Source organism: Monodelphis domestica, chromosome 1 (genome assembly GCF_027887165.1).
Source record: "Monodelphis domestica isolate mMonDom1 chromosome 1, mMonDom1.pri, whole genome shotgun sequence".
NCBI lineage: Eukaryota > Metazoa > Chordata > Mammalia > Didelphimorphia > Didelphidae > Monodelphis > Monodelphis domestica.
Window position 1 is genome coordinate 502,211,271 of NC_077227.1, and position 24,964 is coordinate 502,236,234.

Here is a 24,964-nt window from a genome sequence, read left to right on the forward strand (position 1 = left end):
CTAGAGACTGTACCAAGAGATCTGACAAAGCTCCAAGAGGGGAGACTGACAGCCCCAAAACCAAAAAAAAAATGAGAGGAGCAAGAGCACAGACAAATATGGGGAGCAAAGTAGGGGTAAACCCGAGCAAACAACAGAAAAAGAAGAAAGAAATTACAATATACACCTTCTGCACAGGTAATGAGCAAAGAGTGAAGGAAACAGAGGGGGAGGGATCAGCAAAGGAAAAATCAGAAATCCCAGTGAATTGGATACAGGCTTTGGAAGAACTCAAAATGCAATTCAAAGCACAATTAAGAGAGGCTGAAGACAATTGGGAAAAGAACTTAAAAACTAAGATAAGTCATCTGGAAACAGAGGCACTTGAACTAAAACAAGAAAATAGTGTCTTGAAAGCCAAAATCAACCAACTGGAAAATGAGGCAAAGGAGATGAAAGATGAGGCAAAACAGATGAAAGATGAGGTGAAGAAGATGAAAGATGACCTCCAAAGAAAATCAGACCAAAAGGAAAAGGACGACCAAAAAACTAAGGATGAAATCCAGTCTTTAAGAACCAGAATACAACAACTAGAATCAAGTGACCTCACAAGGCAGCAGGACACTATAAAACAAAACCAAAAGAATGAAAAAATTGAGGAAAATATGAAGCATCTCATTCACAAAACAGAGGATTTAGAAAATTGTTCAGGGAGAGACAATATATAATTGCTAAGGGGGTTCTTAATCAGGCATCAATAGATTCCAGAAGGTCCATGAGCATGGATGAGGAAAAAAATAGATCTTTATTTTCATTAATCTCTAACTGAAATTTAGTATTAAAAAAAAACTATGAATATAGGCAACAAACCATTGTTCTAACAAGAGCTCCATGAGCTTCATCAGATTGACAAAGGGATCCAAGATGAATAAATTAAGAACTTCCTAGCTGTGTGACCCTGGTCAAGTCACTTAACCACAAAGTGTGGTTCTTACCACCATTTGGCCTTGGGATCTATACTCAATATCAATCTAAGACAGAAGGTAAAGGTTTAAAAAACATAAAAGTTTAAGAACCTCATTCCTATTATCTCATAGAGGACCCTGACATAGTAGTGGCTAGGGAAATGGTCTTGGGATGAGGAAGAATTGGGTTCTAGTCAAATATATACAGAATCTGAAATGATGTACTAGCTGTGTGACTTTGCATGTTCCTTATTCCCAGGACACTCTTTGAGACTTTGTTTTGGAGAAGTTGTCAATCTGCTAAAAGTTCCCCACACCAAGATCTCATATAGATGAAATCACAGATGTAAAAGGCTCATAATAAATATTTGTTTCCTAACTCTTGACCCAAGGATCAACTTCCCTGTGAGGCAGACAGAGCAAAGATTAACAGCACTCATTTTAAAGAGAAAAAGAGAAGAAAACATTTCTATGAATTTTTTATTCAATATTTGTAATATTTTATTATATTCATAATCCAAATTTTTAGCCATTTTCCCCATTGATGGGTTCTTATTTTGTTACCAGTTTCTTTTTCTTAATCCTCCAAAAGTGGCACTATTAATGTTTTTGTTTTGTTTTCATGGGGATTTTCTCTCTGCTATTGATCTTCTTAAAGGGTATACCCAGTGCTAGCATTATTGGATCAAAGGGTATAAAATGTTCAATAGCTTTTATCATATAGTTCCAAGTTAATTTATAAAATGATTAGGTCAATAAACAGCTCCACCAATAAAAAAAATTCTTAAAGAGGAAGAAACAGGCTCCAAAGAGTGAAATTCTTCTGAGAAAGATTTAACCAGAAGAGATCAAACCTCACAGAAGGGATCCTGGAGACCCCGAAACTAACTACCTTCAGAAAAAGATTCTAGAAAAGAGCGATTCTTGGAAAACAGCCCAATCCAGCTAGTCAGCCCCTTGCAGACACCAAGGACTTTTGCTCATGACCTAGACAGCTGAGAACACTCTGTTATGTGTTGCTCTGACAAGCTCAAGGTTGAAAAAAATCCAAAATCTACAACATGGCCTGTTTCCCACTGCCATTCAAGACACCCTCTAATTACAGTCATCTAATTAAATGGTTCTGCAGCCATATACTTTCCACTGACAGGTCAAATTGTACTAGGAAAAGGACTTTTAAGAACACAACGTGTTTCTGGTGGGATCTCTTTAATCCTCATCTTTAATCATTCCTTTCTACCTCTGAAAACCATCCAAATTGCACATCAACCTGGGATAAATGTTTCAAATACATAGAGAGTCAGCTGACTGTCTGCTTTAGGATTGTTGGGGGGTTTTGAACTGCATATGACAAAATGTAATGGAATATTTCCGTGTTATAAGAAACAATGAAAACAAAGGACACAAGGAAGCATGGCAAGGTGTGTTAAAAGTAAACAGAAACGACAAAGCAAAATAGGCAGTGGCTGTAACAATATAAATGGAAGGAAGCAAAGAGAAATAGAATGTTCTGTCATTTTAATGACCAAACCACTATTTGATGAAAAGATGAGAAAATGTACTTCCTCTTTATGGAAGAAAGAAAGGAAATAGACATTTCTTAAGCAGCTACTATATACCAGGCACTTTGCTAAGCACCTTACAAATATCTTCTTTGGTCCTCACAACCCTAAAAGATAGGTGCTATCATTATGCTCATTTTACAGTTGAGGAAACTGAGGCAAATGAAATTTAATTCATTTGCACAAGATCACACAGTTCATAAGTGTCTGAGGTCAGATTTGAACTCAGACCTTTCTGAATCCAAGTCTAGTGTTCTATCCACTAAGTCACCAGAGGAGGAAGACTATGGTTGTGGAATAGTGTATATAAGGCAGCTAGTTGGCACAGTAGGCAGGGTGCTGGGGACCTGGAGTCAGGAAGACTCATCTTTCTAAGTTCAAATCTGGCACCAAATACATTGTGTCACCCTGGGAAAGTCACTTAACCCTATTTGCTTCAGTTTCCTCAATCTGTAAAATAAGTTGGAGAAGGAAGTGGCAAATCATTTCAGTATCTTTGCCAGGAAAATCCCAAATGGGATCACAAAGAGTCAGGCATGACTAAAAATGACTAAACAATGTGCAACAATATTGATATACAAATTTATTTGCTGTGTTTGTTAGTTTCATTGAATTGCCCTTTTTCTTCTCTTTTGATTTTATTTTCTGTAGCAAGGCATCCCTTGCTAGAAAAAAGGGAGGACCAGGACATATTCAGAAATCAAAGTGATATAAAAAGTATAATAAAAATAGTACCAGAGTACTATATAGTACTATAGTTTACTATAATAAAGCTGTAAGATAAAAGCAATGTATACCAAGCTAATTAGTTTTTGTCTCATTTCAGATCTATCTAGGTCTTGGAGAAGGAAAACCTTTCAGGATTCCTAGAAACTAAATAAGTTTTCAAGTGTTCATTTGACAAGACAGAAAAACCATTCTTTTTAGATGTGCTCGCCATGGGACAGCCAAACACATAGTAGAGATTTTAAAGCAAAGAAATTTAAACACAGATTAGTGCCCTCGGGATGCTCGTCCTGCCAGGAACTAAGATATGGTGCTGGAAATTCTGAGTCAGGAGGCCCAGAGATATCAGAAGTCCTCAGGCAGAGAGGTTCAAAGCTTATCAGAATTTAAAGGCTATCCAGAACAAAGAACTCAGGTCCGGCCACAAAAATCAAACCAAAACCCAGGTTTTCAACAGCCTCAAAACAGGGAAAGATGGGCACTCAGAAGAGGTTTCCCATGACACCAAAGTCTTTTATGTCAGCACTTGCATTAATGGATTTTAGAGCAGAATGGCTACAGGATGTTGGAGAGATGAGGAGAGAGCCTCTCTCTGAACCTGGTTGTAGCTCACTTCCTTTCACCCGAGTCGACTGACATGACTTACTCGGAAATTCTCATTCCTGTTAGGAATTAGGGGGGTTTAACTAATTAATTAGCTTTTGCTGAAATGAGGAAACAACAAATGATGGTGAGATGATAACAAGAATAATAAATGTTCACATTTAGATAGGACTTATAGCTTTCCTTGAAAGAGCCCAGTGAGGTTGGTGGTTCATTCAATTGTTCAGCCAAGATTTGTTCAATGTGATTAAATCCTTTTCAAGTGAAGAAAGAACATTGCTCAATGTTGAGAGATACAAAGTTGTGCAGAGTTTAGAGAAACACTATCCTTGCCCCCATGAAGCATACAGTCTAGTTGGGGATACTAGACAAACTATCAGAGAGACATAGAATAAAGTCCTCTGATTCCAAATCCATTTCTACCCCATTCCAATACCTAAAAAATATTTATTAAGCACCTATACATATGCTAATTTAGCTCAGTTCATATAGTCATTTAGTCATTTCTGACTCTACGTGACCCCATTTGGGGTTTTCTTAGTAAAGTTACTGGAGTGATTTCCCATTTCCTTTTCCAGTTCATTTTACAGATGAGGAAACTGAGGCAAACAAGGTTAAGTGATTTATCCAGGGTCACACAGTGGCTAGTAAGTGTCTGTGTCATGTTTATCAAGTGCTTTAAACTCTAAGGACTAAATAAAAGAGATGCAGGACAACATGAAAAGTAGACCCTGTCCCCAAGGATCTTACATTCTATTTCATGCTGCCTCTACTCTATTATGTGAATCCTATAATCTCCAAGTGCCCTTTTAACTCTTGATTCTAGGAATAAGAAGAGAGGTGTCCCCTGCTACTCCTCCCATACAGCCCACAACTCCTAGCCTGAACTAGATTAAAATATAATTGGAGGGGCAGCTGGGTGGCTCAGTGGATAGAGAGACAGGCCCAGAGAGAGGAGATCTTAGGTTCAAATCTGGCCTCAGACACGTCCTAGCTGTGTGACCCTGGACAAGTCACTTGACCCCCATTGCCTAGCCCTTACCACTCTTCTGCCTTGGAACCAACACACAGTATTGATTCTAAGATGGAAGGCAAGAGTTTTATATATATATAATTAGAAAACCATTAATAAAATAAATAAAATACAAAAAATAAATAATATTAATATGTGATTTTCTAAGTTAATTTTACCTTATCCATTTCTATTTTATTTTAATACTACCAATTTAGTAGATACCATCTCTTGCCATATGGAAATGTGGAGTAATGGGTATGTAAGGCCACAGAAAAATAATCAGAATTTATTTGGGGATAACAAATTGAACCATCTTCTGAGATACCCCAAGGGATCTCAAACTCTACTCTTAAGGGACTAGCAGAACTTGGGGAGAGCCTCCACTATAGATGTTAATTTAAGAGTTAAAAGGAAAAGGAGAAGGAGGAGGGTGTTGGTGCCTGATGAAAGTTTCAGAAGTCATTTTAAAGTAAATAGAAAATTTTTTTAAAATGTAAGTAGTCTGCTTCAACAGGTTTTTATTTTCCATTACTGGAGATCTTCAGTGGGGTATAGCTGGTCACTTGTCAAGCCTATGGATCAGAGGAAATGTGCTCTGAGATCACTTCCAGGGCTGCAAAGGTTACAAACCATCTTGCTTTTATTTTCTTTCATTTGATCTTCATGACAAAGTCTCCATGATATTAAATATTACTATTTCTATGTTACACAGGAGGAATCTGAAGAATCAGAGGCTCAGGTCACACAATGAATAAAATTCAGTGTAGTTCTGTTTTATATCATGTTTAAGGTATGTGATCGCTATTGACAGGAGAGAACCAGGAAAGCCTTCATGGAAGAGGTGGTATTTGAGATGGATTTTAGGGAATGATCTTAACATTACCCAGTTGCCATTATAATACCTGAGCTGTCAATTTATTATTCCCTCACTCTCACTATATTACTCTTTTTCTCATCATAAATCTTTTCAATGATATCTTTTATACCATTTCTATTACAAAAGACATTATTGGTATCATACTATAGACAACTTGGATCCACCACATATTTCTCTATCACTATTTAGGATCTCATAATTTTGTTTTTATTTTTAAAAAATTTTTAAACCCTTACCTTCTGCCTTGGAGTCAATCCACAGTATTGTAGGCAGAAGAGTGGTAAGGGCTAGGCAATGGGGGTCAAGTGACTTGCCCAGAGTCACACAGCTAGGAAGTACCTGAGGCCAGATTTGAACCTAGGACCTCCCGTCTCTAGGCCTGGCTCTCAATCCACTGAGCCACCCAGCTGCCCCCAGGATCTCATAATTTTGATTCCTTGGAAACTGTAATATTCCATAATTCGCATTCACAAAGCATCACCAAGTGTTGCATAGTGGCCAGAGAACTCATCTCAGAGTCTGGAAGCCTGAGTTCAAGTCCTGCCTCTTTGCAAGCTGGCTGTGTGATCCTGGATAAATCACTTAATACCTCAATATCCTGGACAATGGTCTAAGACCATCAGACACCAATCTGCCTTAGTAAAGTGAAATCTCTTTAGCAATGGTTCCCTACACCAGTAAAATCATAGGTCTGAGCTAAAAAAAATCATAATAGGGGCAACTAGGTAACACAGTGGATAGAGTACCAGGCCTGAGTTAGGAGGACCTGGATTCAAATCAGACAGTTCCTAACTGGGTGACCCTGGGCAAGTCACTTAACCCCGATTTCCTAGCCCTTACTGCTCTTCTATCTTAGAATTGATAGTAAGATAGGAAATAAGAGTTTAAAATAATAATAATAATAACATCATCAGAAGTAACCTCAGAGAGGTACAATGACTTGACCTGGAGCAAACAGATAGAACTCAAACTTGAACCTGAGTCTTTTGACTCTAAACCTAGGCTTCTTGCTACTGTGCTTTGGGGCTACTAGTTTAAACAAGTGAAATGAGACTGAAACTGAAAAAGGGGAGAAGGGGAGCTCCAGAATATAAAGGGAAAAGATGTGCACTACTCTGACAACTGTCAACCTGGTCTAGTGGAGGAAAGAGGCAATAAAGACCCATTCCAAGACCTGGGATACCAACAACCAGAGAGAGACCTTAGCCTGGTAATAGTAAAACAGAGGCAGATAAAATAAACTGACTGAGGAACTCCCAAGATCCTGAACCATGTGCCCCAAACAGAAACAGAGCAGAGAGAACTTGTGATTTTTTTTGCCCCCAAAGAAGGACCATACCTTTAAATTGACAGCCCCTTCTTTAAAAGCCCAAATAACTTTCTAAAAGAATCTGAGAGCTGGAGGAAACTTGGAAATTATCTAGACCAGGGATCCTTTTGTTATTATTGTTATTATTCTTTGATTTTATTTTTCAGTTCTAAATTCTCTCTTCTTTTCCCATTGAGAAGGCAAGAAATACAAAACTCATTAGAAATATGAAATCATGCAAAACAAATTTCCCCATTAACTATGTTCTCGTAGGGGGAGAAGGAGGGCTTCAATGTGCCCTCTGAGTCTATTGGTTCTCCCTTGGGAGGGGGGGCGGCTAACACTTTCCATCATGAGTCCTTTAGAATTGTGGTGGGGCATAGTGTTGATCAGTGTCACTAAGTCTTTCACAGTTTGTGGTTGCTGTGTAAATTGTGCTCCTGGATCTGCCCATTTCATAACTGGGGGATCCCAAATCCTTTTTTTTAAATCATGGGCCCCTTTATCAGTCTGGCGAAGCCTAAGGACCTCTTCTCAGAATAATGTGTTTAAATGCATAAAATAAAATACAGAGGATTATACAGGAAACCAATCATTATGGAGTAGTTATAAAGATGTTTTTATTTTTCAAAAAGTTCATGGACCCCAAGTTAAAAGTTCTTGTTCTAGTTCGGGTCCTTCATTTCATTAATCAGGAAGGTTAAGTACTTTCCTCCAAATTCAAACAGCGAGTTGGTAGTAGAGCGAAGCACTAAAATGTCACCTCTTGTCTCTCAGAGGAGAAGGAAGTTTTACCACAGCCAGTGTGATAGAGGCAAGCCAGAAAGAGAGAACTTCAGGCTTGCAAACCAAGCTGGGGACCTGATCTGCAAATCAAGGAGAAGGTTCCAAACAGAATGTTCCCAGGAGGAGGAGGCAGTTGAAGCTGGAGGGGACTTTGGTTCTGTCTCTCTCTCTGGGGGTTGACTGACCAAGAAAGGAGGCAAGCCTGGCTGTAGGGGAAAGGAGTTGAGAACTTTTGTCCCAGGCTGAAGGACTCTTGAGGTGGGGCTTCTGAAATAAGGCTGAGAGACCTTGGTGGCCTTGTGAAGAAAAGAATAGCAGTTGTCCTCCATCTCTCTGACTGTTCCTCTGTCACAGTTGTGACTGGAATGATTTCCCAAGCCCTCAAATTTTCCTTATAGTTTAGGGAAACCCTCATCCCTCTTTCCTCAGTTCTCTATCCTGTTCTTTTCCAATAAACCCCTTACCTGAGAAAGAAAACAAGAGTATCTTCTTAGTCCACTCATGGGGGAGGAGTGAAGCCACAAGCTTCAAGAAGAAACTGGGAGGGAGAAGCTGGAAGAAGGGAGGGGGTGAGGGAGCGTGTGGGATTTGAGAGTGAAAGGAGGAGGAGTTTAAGAAATAGATTGATCCATTAGTCATCAATAGTGATCAGTAGGCAGACTCCAGAGCATTCCCCTGGGGCAGCATCTTTCCATCTCTGTAGTATCTCTATCTCCATTGTAACTAGGTACCCTCAGGTGTGTCCCCTACTAGTAGCAGCCCTCTAGTCTCTGCCAGAGTACATCAGTTACAGCAACAAGAAATAGTGTCACACAGATTACATATTTTATTACACCAGTAGCAAAAGAAAGGACAACAGAGTCGAGACAAATGGCAGGCTCAAGGTCGACCAGTGAGTCAGCAACAGTGGGCAAAAATAGAAACCAACTCTGCTACCACTTAACTGTCACAACCAGACTGGCCTCCCCCTTCATTAGGATAATTAAAATTAAACTACTTAAGAGTAACTAAACATTAGCAGAAAGGAAGTACGCAGAAGAAAAATCCAATTCTCAGCTATTCTGTCAGAAGGGGAGGCCATATTCACTTTTGTCTCTTCTGGTCACAAACCAAGTATGTATTTTGATGAGCTGCTCGGTATACAGAGGGCATATGCAATATCACTATTGTTTTTCTGCTTAAAAATATGAAAACTTGGGGACTTCTGGTCAAGATGGCAACTTAGAGAAAGCTAAAGTTCAGAGCTCCAGAAACCCTTCCTTACTGATCTCAAACTGAATGTTCCTAGGGCACCGGAATTCAAAACAAACAACAGAATAGAACCCAGGAACACTCCTCCTGGACCTGGATCAAAAGGTACAGCCCCCCAAAAGTCAGAACCCGAGATCACTTGGATCTAAGGGGTAGGCAAAAGGAAGGTCCCAGGACCCATCCCCCCCCAACCCAGAGTGTTGAATCAGAGGCAACAGCAGGAACCTCATGACAGGCAAAAGGGCCTCAGGAGCCGGCTATTCTGAAAGCTGCACCCTGAAAACAACCTGAGCCAGTCGCGGGGGCACCCAGACAGCAGGGAAACAGAGAGAGATGGGGGGAGCCTGTAGCCCCCTGACCAGATCCTTCCATCTGAGTGTCACCAAAGGTCCCTGCCTCAGGGCATACTCAGTCTGAGGTTAATCCTATCACCAGCCCTCAGAGCTCCTGTAAGCCATGGCCCCTCCCCCTCAGAGTGCAGGCTCCTCTGGCCAGCAAAGGCATTGAAATACATCTGAGAGTGTCAAACCAGGCACAGAGCATAGAAGTAAGGCAACAGAGAAGCATCTGGAGGGAACTGAGGAGGGTAGTAACACCGAACCACCGAAACACCAGCAATTCCGGGCTTCCTGGGGAAGACAGACAATTTGCCTGGGGTTAAAGCCACTGAACACCAGACAGATAACAGAAGAGCCAGCCCCCCTCACTCAGATAGAGATGGCAAACAGCATAGAAGCAAAAAAGCCTCAAAACAACAGGAAAAATAAAAAGGGGGCAACTTTGGACACATTTTATGGAGCAAAAATACAAAATACAGAGGAGATAGAAGAGGAAACACAAGCAAATGCGCCAAAACCTTCCAAAGGAAATGGAAACTCTCCACAAACTTTTGAAGAATTTGAATTGAAAATGATCAAAAAGATGGAAGCCTTCTGGCAGGAAAAGTGGGAATTAATGCAAAAGAATTTCACTCAACTACAAAACCAGTTTGACCAAACTGAAAAGGAAAACCAGGTCTTAAAGGTCAGAATTTGGCAACTGGAAGACAACGAGCAGGTAAAAGAGCAAGAATCAATAAAACAAAGCCAAAAGATCAAGAAATTAGAAGAGAACATAAAATATCTCACTGACAAGGTGACAGACTTGAAAAATAGAGGGAGAAGAGACAATTTAAGAATAATTGGACTACCAGAAAATCCAGAAATAAACAGCAAACTTGACATCATAATACAAGATATAATCAAAGAAAATTGCCCAGAGATCCTAGAACAAGGGGGCAATACAGCCACTGAAAGAGCTCACAGAACACCCTCTACACTAAATCCCCAAAAGACAACTCCCAGGAATGTAATTGCCAAATTCCAAAGCTTTCAAGCAAAAGAAAAAATCCTACAAGAAGCCAGAAAAAGACAATTTAGATATAAAGGAATGCCAATCAGGGTCACACAAGACCTTGCAAGTTCCACCCTGAATGACCGTAAGGCATGGAACATGATTTTCAGAAAGGCAAGAGAGCTGGGTCTTCAACCAAGAATCAGCTATCCAGCAAAACTGACTATATACTTCCAAGGGAAAGTATGGGCATTCAACAAAATAGAAGATTTCCAACTTTTTGCAAAGAAAATACCAGAGCTCTGTGGAAAGTTCGATATCAAAAAACAAAGAGCATGGAATACCTGAAAAGGTAAATATGAAGGAAAGGGAAAAGGAGAAAATTGTCATCTTTTCATTTATTCAAACTCTATTCTATAAGGACTACATTTATATCAATCTATATATATTAATATATGGAAAATGTAATGTGTAAATAGGGGGAAAAGAAAAATCAAATTGAATAATCTTTCTCACACAAAGATTCATATGGGAAGGGGAGGGGAAGAAAACTCCTATAAGAAGGAGAGGAAGAGAGTTTTTACTTAAACCTTACTCTCAGGGAAATAAACTCTGAGAGGGAAAAACATCCAGATCCATTGGGATCTTGAATTCTATCTTACCCAACAAGGGTAGGGAGAAGGGAAAACCAAGGGGGGGAGGGGGGAGGGAAAACAAAAGGGGAGGGAAGGAGAAGGGGGAGGGGGAGGGAACAAAAAGGGAGGGGCTAGAAAGGGAAACATATCAAGGGAGGGGACAAGGGGGACTGATTTAAAGTAAATCACTGGATTAAAAGGTTAGAGCTAAAGAAGAAAGGTTAGAATTAGGGAAGGATATCAAAATGCCGGAGAATTCACAAGTCACAATCATAACTTTGAATGTGAATGGGATGAACTCACCCATAAAATGAGGGCAAATCGCAGAATGGGTTAGAATCCAAAACCCTACCATATGTTGTCTTCAAGAAACACACATGAGGTGGGTAGACACCCACAAGGTCAGAATTAAAGGATGGAGTAAGACCTTATGGGCCTCAACTGACAGAAAGAAGGCAGGAGTGGTAATCATGATATCTGATAAAGCCAAAGCAAAAATAGACCTGATTAAAAGAGATAGGGAAGGTAATTATATTTTGTTAAAAGGGACTTTAGATAATGAGGAAATATCACTAATCAACATGTATGCACCAAATAATATAGCACCCAAATGTCTAATGGAGAAACTAGGAGAATTAAAGGAAGAAATAGATAGTAAAATAATATTAGTGGGAGATTTGAACCAACCATTATCAAATTTAGATAAATCAAATCAAAAATAAATAAGAAAGAGGTAAAAGAAGTGAATGAAATCTTAGAAAAATTAGAGTTAATAGACATATGGAGAAAAATAAATAGGGACAAAAAGGAATACACCTTCTTCTCAGCACCACATGGCACATTCACAAAGATTCACCATACACTAGGTCACAGACACATGGCATACAAATGCAGAAAAGCAGAAATAATAAATGCAGCCATTTCAGATCACAAGGCAACAAAAATAATGATCAGTAATGGTACATGGAAAACCAAATCAAAAATTAATTGGAAATTAAACAATATGATACTCCAAAATAGTTTAGTTAGAGAAGAAATCATAGAAACAATTAATAATTTCATCAAGGAAAATGACAAAGGTGAGACATCCTTTCAAACCTTTTGGGATGCAGCCAAAGCAATAATCAGAGGTAAATTCATATCCCTGAGTGCATATATTAACAAATTAGGGAGAGCAGAAATCAATCAATTGGAAATGCAAATAAAAAAACTCGAAAGTGATCAAATTAAAAACCCCCAACAGAAAACCAAACTAGAAATCCTAAAAATTAAGGGAGAAATTAATGAAATAGAAAGTGATAGAACTATTGATTTAATAAATAAGACTAGAAGCTGGTACTTTGAAAAAACAAACAAAATAGACAAAGTACTGGTCAATCTAATTAAAAAAAGGAAAGAAGAAAAGCAAAGTAACAGCATCAAAGATGAAAAGGGGGACATCACCTCCAATGAAGAGGAAATCAAGGCAATCATTAAAAATTACTTTGCCCAATTATATGGCAATAAATACACCAATTTAGGTGATATGGATGAATATTTACAAAAATACAAACTGCCTAGACCAAAAGAATAAGAAATAGAATTCTTAAATAATCCTGTATCAGAAAATGAAATCCAACAGGCCATCAAAGAACTCCCTAAGAAAAAATCCGCAGGGCCCGACGGATTCACAAGTGAATTCTATCAAACATTCAGAGAACAGTTAATCCCAATACTATACAAACTATTTGACATAATAAGCAAAGAGGGAGTTCTACCAAACTCCTTTTATGACACAAACATGGTACTAATTCCAAAGCCAGGCAGGCCAAAAAAAGAGAAAGAAAATTATAGACCAATCTCCCTAATGAATATAGATGCAAAAATCTTAAATAGGATACTAGCAAAAAGACTCCAGCAAGTGATCAGAAGGGTCATCCACCATGATCAAGTAGGATTTATACCAGGGATGCAGGGCTGGTTCAATATTAGGAAAACTATCCACATAATCGACCACATCAACAAGCAAACCAACAAGAACCACATGATTATCTCAATAGATGCAGAAAAAGCCTTTGATAAAATACAACACCCATTCCTACTAAAAACACTAGAAAGCATAGGAATAGGAGGGTCGTTCCTAAAAATAATAAACAATATATATCTAAAACCATCAGCCAATATCATCTGCAATGGGGATAAACTAAATCCATTCCCATTAAGATCAGGAGTGAAACAAGGATGCCCATTATCACCTCTACTATTTGACATTGTACTAGAAACACTAGCAGTAGCAATTAGAGAAGAAAAAGAAATTGAAGGCATCAAAATACACAAGGAGGAGACTAAGCTATTGCTCTTTGCAGATGACATGATGGTCTACTTAAAAAATCCTAGAGATTCAAACAAAAAGCTAATTGAAATAATCAACAACTTTAGCAAATTTGCAGGATACAAAATAAACCCACATAAGTCATCAGCATTTCTGTACATCTCCAACATAGTTCAGTAGCAAAAACTAGAAAGAGAAATCCCATTCAAAATCACCTTAGACAAAATAAAATACCTAGGAATCTCTCTCCTGAGACAAACACAGGAACTATATGAACACTCTCCACACAACTAAAACTAGACTTGAGCAATTGGAAAAACATTAACTGCTCATGGGTAGGACGAGCCAATATAGTAAAAATGACCATCCTACCCAAACTTATCTATCTATTTAGTGCCATACCCATAGAACTTCCAAAAAAATTCTTTACTGATTTAGAAAAAACCATAACAAAGTTCATTTGGAATAACAAAAGATCAAGGATATCCAGGGAAATAATGAAAAAAAAAATACAAAGGAAGAGGGTCTTGCAGTCCCAGATCTCAAACTATATTACAAAGCAGCAGTCATCAAAACAATTTGGTACTGGCTAAGAGACAGAAAGGAGGATCAGTGAAATAGACTTGGGGCAAGTGACCTCAGCAATACAATATATGATAAAATAAACCCAAAGATCCCTGCTTTTGGGTAAAAAATCCACTATTCGATAAAAACTGCTGGGAAAACTGGAAGACAGTGTGGGAGAGATTAGGATTAGATCAACACCTCACACCCTACACCAAGATAAATTCAAAGTGGGTGACTGACATGAACATAAAGAAGGAAACTATAAGTAAATTAGGTAAACACAGAATAGTATACATGTCAGACCTTTGGGAAGGGAAAGACTTTAAAAATTCATAAAAAGACTTTAAAAATTCAGACATAGAAAGAGTCACAAAATGTAAAATAAATAATTTTGACTACATCAAATTAAAAAGCTTTTGTACAAACAAAACCAATATAACTAAAATCAGAAGGAAAGCAACAAATTGGGAAGCAATCTTAATAAAAACCTCTGACAAAGGTTTAATTGCTCAAATTTACAAAGAGCTAAATCAATTGTACACAAAATCAAGCCATTCTCCAATTGATAAATGGGCAAGGGACATGAACAGGCAGTTCTCAGCCAAAGAAATCAAAACTATTAATAAGCACATGAAAAAGTGCTCTACATCTCTTATAATCAGAGAGATGCAAATCAAAACAACTCTGAGGTATCACCTCACACCTAGCAGATTGGCTAACATGACAGCTATGGAAAGTAATGAATGCTGGAGGGCATGTGGCAAAGTAGGGACATTAATTCATTGCTGATGGAGTTGTGAATTGATCCAGCCATTCTGGAGGGCAATTTGGAACTATGCCCAAAGGGCGATAAAAGACTGTCTGCTCTTTGATCCAGCCATAGCACTGCTGGGCTTGTACCCCAAAGAGATAATAAGGAAAAAGACTTGTACAAGAATATTCATAGCTGCGCTCTTTGTGGTGGCCAAAAATTGGAAAATGAGGGGATGCCCTTCAATTGGGGAATGGCTGAACAAATTGTGGTATATGTTGGTGATGGAATACTATTGTGCTAAAAGGAATAATAAAGTGGAGGAATTCCACGGAGACTGGAACAACCTCCAGGAAGTGATGCAGAGTGAGAGGAGCAGAACCAGGAAAACATTATACACAGAGACTGATACACTGTGGTACAATTGAAGGTAATAGACTCCTCCAGTAGGGACAATGCAATGTCTCTGAACAATCTGCAGGGATCTAAAAAACACTATCCACAAGCAGAGGATAAACTGTGGGAGTAAAAACACCAATGAAAAGCAACTGCTTGACCACAGGGGCTGAGAGTAAATGACTGAGGAGAGACTCTAAATGAACACTCTAGTGCAAATACCAACAACATGGAAATGGGTTCGAACCAAGAATACATGTGAAACCCAGTGGAATTGTGAGCTGGCTATGGGAGAAGTGGTGGGAGGGGGGCAGGGGGAGGAAAAGATAATGATCATTGTTTCCAATGAATAATGTTTGTAAATAACCAAATAAAATAATGTTTAAAAAGTAAAACAAAAATGAAAAACAAAAACGAAATATGAAAACTTTGTGTTGGGTTCTAAACAACATGCTGAAGCCTTGGAAAAGAGCCTGGAGAAGGAAATAAGATTTATCTATATGATGATGAATGAAGTTGGCTGGGCATGGCAAATTCTAAGGCCCCTTTGGCTTCTAACATTTGATGCTCTGTGCTCTAATGAGCCTTCTAACACTGATATTCTTTGTTATATGCTCAAAGTTCTCTCCCAGTGCTACCAGCTTGTGTTCTTTGGTCTAGATTTTATTGTGAGGTATATGATTATTCAAGGATGACTTGCACCTGTGGTGTGAAGGCTTGCCAAGCTCTTTTCAGGACCACTCACCCACCTTTGATATCCATCTGGCATTCCACCTTCAAGACTATAGCATGAGCATCAGCCACAACTTGGTCAAACTATCTTGGCAGATGGGCTAAACCAGGTTGAGGGTAATCAATGGGCCACAAATCAGTCAATGAGTTAGGTCCATGTCCAACTCAAGCATGTGAAAATTTCCCCTGGTGGAATGGATGGATGAGGATAATTTGTTCCAATGGCCATAAAGGCCGAAGCAGGTACTGTGGAGAACTCAAAGCTTGGTCAAATATCAAAGATGCCAAAGTCATCTACTGCATACCAGGCTATCACCAGTCATCTTGACTTTTGTGCAACTCTGCCTCACTTAAATCCAATTCACCCCCAAGTCAAGACGCACCAAGGATCATGCCATTGGTCCTCTTCAGAAATGAAGGACAAACAAAAACAGGCTATTTTGCTATTCTGTCTTCCTTCTATGTTTTGAAGCTTCCTTCCAGCTCTAAGATTTCTAGGTTGTTTATTCTAAAGTCCTTTCTAGTTCTCTACAATTCTATGTTCTCTAATCCATAAATGTAAAATCTCAGTCCTTTCAGATATGGTGAAGCACTGTTGTTTTTCTTAATGGACAAAGACAGGAAGACAGAAACAGCCTTTACCACTTCTCCTCCTACTCTCTGTCTGAGTTATTTATAATGTTCAGCAATCACTAGCATTCATGGTACCAAACTCCTGCTTTCATCCTGGTGAGAGAGAAAAAACCAGCAGAATGTTCATGAGGAATGCAGCTAAGCCAGGTTGAGGCTCTCACAGACATTCTCCTCTGCACTTGAAATTAGGAAGGAAGATTCATCCTTGTAGTTGTTAGACAACTGTCCCCTCAATTCTTCCTAGAAGAAAAATCCATCTTTCTGATTCATTCTCGTTAGGCTGACTTTTGACTCCATCCCTAATGTCTACATAAATCCTCCCTGCCTTCTTCCTTAAGCTTCTGCAACTCTATAGAGCTTTCTTTTCCTGATTATCCTGGTAGTTGCCAAAGGAGGCAGTATGGTTGCTGTAGAAAGTAGAATAAGAAGAATTAAGTATGAACCTTGTCTTTATCACTTTAGTTGCATGACCTTAAAAATCACTTGATTTCTCTGGTCTCAGTTTCCTCATTTCTAAATTGAGGAGGAAGTATTAGATTACCTTAAGATCTCTTCTGATTTGATAACCACAGATCCTTTCTTTCCGTTCTCCAAATTTATAGAGTATTTAGTTCATACTCCTCAATCTAGCCTTTATTTACATGGTTTCTAGTGTTCTCTAATGGCTTCCTACACATACCCATTATCTCCTTGACTGGACAATAAATTCTATGTCATATACATCTCTATATCCTCCAAAGAATCTTTTTGTTTGTGTGTTTCAGTTGTGTCATTGTAGCTCCACTTGGGATTTTCTTGGCAAAAATATTGAGATAGTTTGACATTTTATTTTCCAGCTCACTTTACAGATAAGGAAACTGAGGCAATCAGAGTTAATTAACTTGTCCAAGGTCACATAGATAGTAAGTATTTGAGGCCAGAAGATGAATCTTTCTGACACCAGGCCTGACAGTCTATCCACTATGCCACCTAGATGCTCCTCAAAGGACCTAGGCCATAGTTTATTGGAAAGTCAATGCACATTTGTTGACTAGTGTTGAAAAACATTTTTAAGTGCTAGCTCTGTGTTAATCCTGTGCTGGGTGATACATAGATGAAAAATGGCCTAGTCTCTGACCTCAAGAAGCTTACCATCTACTACCAGGGGAAAATATATGCACACAAATTTAAAAAATAACTGTGACTGAGTCAGGAAAAGTTAACTTTGAATAGGGAAAAGAGTTTCAGCTTTGGGGAGAAACCTAAACTGAAAAGAAAAAAGAATTTACAAGGTAGAGAAGTTACAGATGCCAGGCTCCAAAAGTTGCAGGACTACGTGAAGACACAGAGGAGTGAAACAATAGGAAGGGGATTGGGAATGGGGGGGGGGGAGCAGCAGGGCAGATAGTTGCTGAGCTTGTTTGGAATGTAGAGTGTAGGAAGGGGAAAAGGGGTGACATAATGCTTGGAAGATAAGAAGGAGCTAGGCTGTGGAGGAGATGCTTAGAGATGCTCATCAGTCAAGGTCATGGGGCCCCAGAGATTTCCAAAGATGAAATGAAGTCTTCCAGGAGATGGGTTGGAGGAAATGGAATCTAGGAAGGTTGGTGGCATGAGCCTAACATTGTCCTTGAAGCATCTAGGACTTCTGTCATCATGATAAGATAGCTTATAACTCCAATTGCCTGCACAATCCTATATCAGTCACCTCCCCAGGGAAAGAAGGCAAAGATATATACAACAGCACTCTGCACATCTGCCATTGCACTCATGTCACTTCCCACCTCTGATCATATCCTTTCCCCAGGCTGAGATGCTTTCTCCATTCCTCTTTGCCTATTCTCATCTTACTTATCCTTCAAAAGCTAGCTTTCAGAATCCCCAAATCTTGGAACTAACAAGGAATTCAGAGGACCTATGATCCAAACAATACCTGAATAGGAATCCATCCACAATTTTCCAGCCTTGCCTCAAAATTTCTATGATGGAGAAGTCACTACCTTTCAAGGTGGCCCACTACATTACTGGACAATCGAATAATAGAAATAATAGAAAGTTTTTTCCTTGAATCCAACTAAAATCTGCCTTTTTTGCAATAATGTCCTCCATTTTTCTGTACTTTGAGCTGAAAAATGAGGCTGTGCTACTTGTACAAATTGGTACTGGGTCTGTCTTTTGGGATTAAGCAGAGCAAGTATTTTCTACATGGCATCTCTTCAAGGTGGGCAGGCAGAATAGGGTACAGTGGGAATAAAACCCATGGATTTGGAGACAAAAATTCTAGGGATCAAAACCTTACTCCAGCACCTGTTATCTGTGTGACTTTAAGCAAGTCCTTTGGGTCTCAGTTTTCTCATCTGTAAAATGAAGGGTGGCTAGACTCAATGACCTCTTAGATCCCATACAAATCTAAATCTGTAACTATGAAGCACACAAAGACAAGTATCATACACTCTTTCTCACTTCATTTCCTCACCTAGACAGTTCTATGGTACTAAGGATTGAATACTGAGCCTTGCATCAGGAAAGCATGAGTTCAAATCTGACCTCAAATACTTACTAACTCTGTGATCTTGAGCAAGTCTTTAAACCTTTTTTTGCCTCAGTTTCCTCAACTAGAAAATATGGATAATAATAGCATCTATATCCTAGGGTTGTTATGAGGAGCAAATAAGATAATATTTGGAAAACACTTAGCATAATGCCTAGCATATAGTTGGCATTGTATAAATGCTAGTTATTACTATTATTAATATTATTATGATGATTCTTTTTCTTAGATGAACATACCTAGTTCCTTCAATTCATTCTTATAGTCTCCATTTCTTTCACTTTCCTATCATCCTCCTCTGAATGCAATTTTGGACGTCAAAGTCTCTCTTCTCTCCAGATGTTGTGGACAGAACTGAATAGAATATTGTGGTATCTTGTATTTATGAGATTTGGAGATTCTATGAACATTACTGAGCATGACAGCAAGGATCACCATCCTTGCTAAGAACCCTCTGTGTCTATTAATGTTGCCTAATATTAGATTGATTTTGTTCAAAATGCATTGAGTCCAATGCCTGCTATCTGGGGGCTGTTGGACATACATGGGTCCTATTCTCTTGTTAAGTCCTAGAGAAACATGTTGATCAAAACCATAATGAATCATCTCACTGTCTCCCTTTTCTTTTTAAAACATTTTATATTTTATTTTTTCCAATTAAACATAAATTTTTTTAAACCTTTTTCTTGACAATTTTGAGTTCCAAATTTTCTCCCACTTTCCTCCTTAATTGAGAAGGTGAACACTTTGATTAAATGTTATACCTGCACAGTCATACAAAACATATTTCTATATTATTCACATTGTGAAAAAACAAGAAAAATAATGAAAGTAAAAAATAGTATGGCTAGATCTTCATCCACATTCCATTAGTTCTTTCTCTAAAGGTGGATAGTGCTTTTTTTCATCATAAATCCTTTGGAATTATCTTCGACCTTTGAATTGCTGAGAACAGCTAAGTTATTCACAGCTAATCATTGTACAATATTGCCATTACTATGCACAGTGTTCTCCTGGTTCTGCTCACTTCACTTTGCATCGATTCATATAAGTCTTCACCAGATCCCTTTTCTAGAGGTCTAATGCACTGTGGTCATCAGATTGCTCTCCTGCTCAAAAATCTCCAGTAGTTTCCCTTATCAACAAGATAAAGTCCCAACTCCATACCCTGAAATTCAAAGCTCTCCAAAATTTGTCACCAATTTCCCCAATATTATGTCCCCACTTATTGCTCCCCAATTTCAACATTCCTTTCTAGCCATCTTCATCTAACCACTGTGCCTCGGGCACACACTATGCCCCCTTTTATTCCCACATTTTTACCAGTCTGGGATATTCTATTCTATCCCTTCCTCTCCTCACTGCCTATCCCAATCTCTCCAGTCTCTCAAATCCAAATCTCTCCCCATCTTCTCCTTCCATGAAACTTTTCCCTGGCAACTAATTCTCATTCTCTCTCTCTGTCTCTCTCTGTCTGTCTCTGTCACTGTCTCTCTCTCTCTCTGTGTATCTCTCTGTGTCTCTCTCTGTCTCTATCTCTGTCTCTGTCTCTGTCTCTGTCTCTCTCTCTTCAATTTCTGGAGCACTAATTATCTATACCATTAATTGATTCAACAAAAACGTATTTAAATAATGTTTAAATGACAACTCTCTATGGAGTTTGGTATTTCTAATTGGGAGAGATACAAAGATTACATAGTTCTTACCCAAAGTTCTTAGACTAATAGGGGATAAAATGCCAACAGCATGAGCTATAATGCATGATATTATATGAATAGCACATCTGAGGGGTGCTACAAAAAGTTTTATATGGAAATTATCTTGTTTGTCAAGGTTTCTAAAGTTCACTTTTTCCCATTCAGCAAGTAAACTTTCATTATGTACCTACTATGTGGAAAGCATCTTGCTAGGTACTAGAGATACAAAGATAAAACAAACCCCCCAAATGCTCATGTCCTCAAGAAGCTCTCACTCCACAGCATCCTAGTAAAAAAAAAAGCCTTGAATGTATTCAAGACAGTAATTCAATCATCCCTTTCTTCTCATTACTCCAGAGCCCCAGCTCCATGCTTTTCTTAATAGGACCTATTTTTCAACCCCTTCTGCTTCATCATCACTCTTCTCTGAACATTTTCTAGTTTTCCTAAAGTTCAGTACCCAAGACAGGACAGATTATTCCAATCAGTGCCTGTCTAATGCATCCCTTACACATCAGATCTCAGAGTTCTTGGGAAAATGGTGATTTTTTTTTTGCATAGCAGCACTCTAAATATTGATTCATATTTTGGGTATGGTCAGCTATGATGCTCCTCAGCAGGGTCTTCTCCTCCAGTACTCTTGTTTAACCATTCTTTTCATAATCTAGATCTCAATGGTTGTTTTTGGTTTTAAGTGTTCCAAATTATACTGTGTGTGTCATCCAGTTTGGAGATGGTTGTTTTCACAATTGGTCATGGTCCTCTAAAATTATATCTCGGTCCTCCAGAGTGTTAATTCTGCCTCATTTAAAATCCTCCATAAATCTGATTACTCTTTTTGTCAATTCTATCATCCAGGTAAGACCAAAGCAATAAGAACAATGACTCTCATTCATATAGTACCTTACAGTTCGCAAAATACCCCTTCTCCTGGTGTGCAGTAAAAAGAATATTGAATTTAGAGGCAGAAGAACAATTCAGATATTTACTTTATTGCTTATTAACTGTATGATCTTAAAAAAGTTATAGCTTCTTTGAGCTTCAATTTCCTCATTTGTAAAATGGAAATATCTATAATATCTTACCTCACATGGCTGTTATGGATAAGGTACTTGGCCAATCTTAAAGTAATATTGAAATGTGAGTTTTTATTAATATTATATTTGATCCTCTTAGGGCAACTAAGCAGTGCAGTGGATAAAGCACCAGGCCTATGGCAAAGAAGACTTATCTTCCTGAGTTCTAATCTGGCCTTCAACACTTACTTGCAGTGTGACCTTGGTAAATCACTTAATCCTGTTTGCCTCAGTTTCCTCATCTGTCAGGTGACCTGGAGAAGACAGTGGCAAACCATTCCAAGATCTTTGCCAAGAAAACTCCAAATAGAGTCATGAAGAGTCAGACATGACTGAAATGACTCAATAATAACAACAAAAACAATCCTTATAACAACCCAATAGTCCCCTAATACAAGAATTATTTTCTTCAAGGTAAGAAAACTGAGGCTCAACAACTTATCAATGGTCCTAGATGTAGCAAGGAGCAGAATCAGAACTTGAATTCAGATTCTTTGACTTCAACTCTGGAGATTGCTCCACTCCACTAAACTACAAGAAAAAGTTCAGTGACTGAAAGATGAGTCATGTTTCAACCACCAAATGCATTACCGAAATGAAGACTAACTCCATCGACCTGCTTCTCCCTTCTGAGTGTGGCCTCTCTAGAAGACAGAGATTTATATAGTCTGGCACAATCTGATCTTTATGTAGCTGTGCTGATTGCTCTGCATTTGGAAGTGATTACATCTGGATTGATTATTTGTTCCAGTTTCTTCCCAGATATTGATGTTGAATTGAAACCTGCAATTTCCAGTTATATAATGGGAAGAGGTAGGGGAGATTGCAGTGGTGACATTTGATTTATCTCAAAAGGATATATCTAGCGGCTAATGAGTTGGATTGTTCACCATTTTGTAATCAGAATAATTTTATCATTCAGCATGAATCCTCTGAATGGGGTTTTCTTGGCAAAGTGATTTGCTATTTCTTCCTCTGGTGGAAACAGACAAAAAGAAGCTAAGTGACTTGCCCAGGGTCACACAGCAGTGAACTAGTAAACATTTGAGGCCAAATTTGAACTTAGGTCTTGCTAAGTCCAAGGCCAGCACTCTATTCACTGACCCACTTCACTTCCAACAAGGTCAATAAAGTTTAAGTGACTTGCTCAGGTTACACAACTAGTATTTGAGACTGAATTTGAACTCAGGTCTTCTTGACTCCAGTCCCACTGAGCCACCTAGCCATCTCTAATCATAATAATAGATGGCATTTATATGTTGCTCTAAGGTTTACAAAATGCTTTAAACTCATTCTTGTAGTTTTTCTTTTTATGCATTTTTATATTTTACAAAACGGCATATTTGTAATACATTTTTACACTATTATATTTTCTTCTAATGACCCTATATGGCGAATTCCTCAGGTTTTATTTGTTTTATTTTATAAATGAGGCTTTCAGAGGGGGCAGTGATTTGCCTACAAACAGTTAAGATGGGTTGGATCAGGGAATTCAGCAACATCTTTGGACACCAAGACCACTGCTTTTTCCATGAGACCACACAGATCTTAGATGAAAGAATGAAAAGCCTTCATTAAGGGCCAAGCACTGTATGCTTTCACTAGCTTTTCCCCTACTGTTGTCTCTGGCCCGAGAGAGTTAGGGCACCCCCTACCTAGCTGCTTCTTTTCTGAGAAAACAGAAGGGAAACCAACATTGAAAGCATCAACCATTTCACCTTGGGCTGTCCTTCCTTGGAGAAGGAAGCACGTTTTCCCTCTAGCCCTCCTCTGTGGCCTCAGATTTGAGGAATGTGCTTGTTACACTCTGTGCTCCTTATTAGTTGTGCCTTTGGCCTTTCTAATCTTGTCCCTTCAGGGCTGTGCTATTTCTTTCTGTTCCTCACTAATCATCTGGCTTGGTTTCTACTTTGGGGGATTTTCCCATTTGTCCTTGAATTCCATGCAGAGTTATGAGTTTATCCAATTTGGCTTCCTGGGCTTTACTTTCTACCTTGACTAAGAAAATTGAGGCCATTAGTTATGAGCTCTCTCCTTCCCTATTCCACACTTCAAAAACCTTTTTTACATAATTTACCATTCTCTTCCCCACCTCACTCCAGGCTCAGAGGAAGAGGCAGCCTTTCTCTTTGCCAAGACTGAGTCTTCTACACTTGCCCTTGATTCTATCACCTGCCATCTTCCCTGGGAGATTGCCCCTTTGAGCATTCTTTTACTTATCTCAAATCTCTCCATCAATTGGTCCCATAACTGCAACCCTTGAAGATATCGAAATTCCCTCCATTATTAAAAAAAAAAATGTAATTTGGCCTTACTATTCCCTAAAACTATTCTCCCATATCTTGTTCATCACAAAACTTCCAAAAGATTTTTATCTATTCTTTGCCTCTCTTTTTTTTTAACCCTTACCTTCCATCTTGGAGTCAATACTATGTATTAGTTCCAAGGCAGAAGAGTGGTAAGGACTAGGCAATGGGGGTTAAGTGACTTGCCCAGAGCCACATGATTAGGAAATATCTGATGCCAGATTTGAACCCAGGACCTCCCATCTCTGGGCCTGACTCTCAATCCACTGAGCCACTGAGCTACCCTCTCTGCCTCTCATTTTTTATGATTTGGTTTCTAATCTCACCACCACCAAAGTTACTCTCTGAACTATTACCAATTACATTGAACCACTAAATTCAGTGAACTTTTTTCTTAGGACTCATCCTTTTGGACTCTTTATAATTTTTACCACTATGACCTTCTCCCTCCATAGCTACTCTCTTTTCCAATCTTTCATCAATAGGGAAGGGAATAAGTGTTTATTAAATACCTACTATGTGCCAGGCACTGTAAAGCTAGGCACTTTACAATTATTATCTCATTTGATCCTCACAACAATCCCATGGGTAAGTGCTAATATAACCCCTATTACAATTGAGAGTTTGAGGAAAACAGAAGTTAAGAGACTTGCCCAAGGTCACACAACTATGTGAGATGGGACTTGAACTCAAATCTTCCTGACTCCAAGCCCAAGTTAGCTCTACTAACTGTACCACATAGCTGCCCATTACATGGTGCTCTTCACATAATACTCATCACACTGTTCTCTTGTTTTTTATTCCTCCTTCCCTAATTATTCCTTCTCTCCATCCCTTGCTGATACATGACTGTCTTCTATCCCTAATTGTGGATATACCCCAAGACTCTGTCCTGAGCCTTCTCCCACAAAGGCAAAAGTTCCCA